Source organism: Etheostoma spectabile, chromosome 13, assembly GCF_008692095.1.
Source record: "Etheostoma spectabile isolate EspeVRDwgs_2016 chromosome 13, UIUC_Espe_1.0, whole genome shotgun sequence".
In the NCBI taxonomy this organism is placed as follows: Eukaryota; Metazoa; Chordata; class Actinopteri; order Perciformes; family Percidae; genus Etheostoma; species Etheostoma spectabile.
This window is the reverse complement of record NC_045745.1, coordinates 22,001,863-22,004,119: the sequence shown is the minus strand read 5'-3', so window position 1 is coordinate 22,004,119 and position 2,257 is coordinate 22,001,863. Positions and strand designations below refer to the sequence as shown.

At 38.6% G+C, this 2,257-nt stretch overlaps 1 protein-coding gene across 1 annotated transcript in view; it reads right to left on the bottom strand.

The window, feature by feature from the left end:
• The window catches only part of b3glctb (beta 3-glucosyltransferase b), a 19,114-nt gene that overhangs the window by 13,827 nt on the left and 3,030 nt on the right, over positions 1-2,257 (bottom strand). The gene's annotated exons all lie outside the window — the stretch shown is intronic.

Below are 2,257 nucleotides of genomic sequence, written 5' to 3'. Positions count from 1 at the left end.
TGTGTGTGTGTGTGTGTGTGTGTGTGTGTGTGTGTGTGTGTGTGTGTGTACACCATAAAACTAAGAGTTACAACACAGAGGTAAGAGATAATAGTATGATGGTGAGGTGATAAGCCAAACATATTCATGACAATCTATCTAACTACACACCTTAGGTCTATCAAAAAACAAACATGGGTGAATTTAAGTGTTAAATCACATTATCTCTTTGAAATTACTTTACAGTTTTTCAAAAAGATCTCACATGAAAATAAAAACTGAGGGCTTTGAGTAACACGATTAACCCCAAGACAATAAAGACAAAAAAATTCTTGCTGGAGAACGGTGTGAATTGTTTACCACCAGAGGGCACTGTAAAAGGGCGTCTCCCTGAGGGATGCTAATAACAGAAGTGAGAAAAGCATGCATTGGCTTTTTAACCAAAAGCACATGAATCACTTTCTTTTGTTTAAACATTCCTTTTAAAAAGATACAGGAAGTATAAACTTAAGTGACTTTGTGGAGGAAATGATACATGCTGCACTGACTGACACTGACAGACGATCTGCTGAATACACCTAGACATGCTGGTGGGTGGCGAGGCACATCCTGCGGTCTACTTTTTGAAATGTTATACATGATTATAACTTTGACAATGACAGGCTCACGAAAAGGGCAGAATAAGGGGAAATAGTTGATTTGGAGGCTTCAGTTTTTACAACTCCCTCCTCTCTGACTCATAAAGAATAACTCACAAATCTCTTCAATGCATTGTGTCAAGTGTAGTCACAGCACTGACAGAGACATAATTGGCAAGATTGAAAAGTATAGCCAAGAATAGGTGTGAAATGAGTCAGCGTCTGCTTATTATTTGTCTAGACAATGATCAAGTCCCCCAAGCGCCAAAGAGTGACCAAAAGCAAAGTCAATAGTTTTTGATAGGTGACAACGACAGGGCCTTTCCTGGCTGCTGGCTAAATGAAGCAACTGGAACATGTTCATTATGTCAATAAAACAGGACCGTCATGCACAACTCAAGTCAAGTCATTAAGCTAAGCATTTCATAATTCAGGTGTTCCTGTTTTATTAGCCTACACCCATTGATATAAATGGGGTGGACAAAAAAATAGAAACACTTGTCAGAATAACGCAATGCGAATCAAGAGCACCACGAAAGGCAGCCTTTAAAATGATCAGTTGAATCAACATCTTGCTTAAACAGTTTCAACACAAACTGAACATTATAACCTTCATAAATTCACAACTGCTGTATTAGACTACATTAGTTTTGTTAAGTTTACCCAATAAAAGGCAACATCTACAAGTGACATTTTGCCACATGGAGAATTTTTATTTTTTTTCCATTTTGTAAATAAACATATACACTTTTGTATTAAAGTATGGTTACTTTATGTCCACACATACAGTACATCTACACATTGAAAGTTCACATGCAAGCACATCTCTTCTCAGGTCCACCTCAGATTCTGAGGGCGTGAGATGGGGTTATTATCTCTAAGTGTTGTGGTAAGATGTGGGAGAAATGAGCTGAGACCGCAGCTCTGAGGAGACTCTGTATTGAGGTTGGTACGATGAGGCTGAAAAGATGCAGCATTGGCCCTGACGTGTTGGATTAAAAGCCTGCACTTACAGCCAATAACAATAAAAAGCAAGTGTTTATTGCTATATAAATGTTAAGGTGGATATAAATCTGTGTAAACAAAGCACTAACATAAAAAATGAGATGCTGCTGCTAATATTTAAGCGACATCATGACCACAGCTGTGTAACTATGATTTACTGTATGACAAAACAAACAAAACACATACTTCAGTCAGACAACAAGCTGTCAGAGTTTGATAACGATAATGAGTTGGCCACTGTTAGCTATGAGAGTGGTTTTCAAAGTGGAGTCTGGGCAAAAAGGGGAATCATTTATTTTGACTATAATTCCATCCATAAGTAACAGAATGTATTACTATTTTTTATCATGGGTTCATACACTTTCTGTAATAAAGCATCTAAAAGCAAAAACCCTACCAGGTTTTTGTCCCACCCTCGGACAAAAACCTATTTAAGTGGGGGTCCATGCTTTAATTTGTGTCAGATTAGGGCCCTTGGCGAGAAAAATGTACGGAACCACTGAGATATAGTTTTACACAAGACCAGAGTTATGTGTGAGACTTGTGAAGTGTTGTCATGTGTGTGCATGTGCAAAGCTTTTACTCATCTATCTGACACGCGCGCGCACGCACGCACGCACGCACGCACACGCACA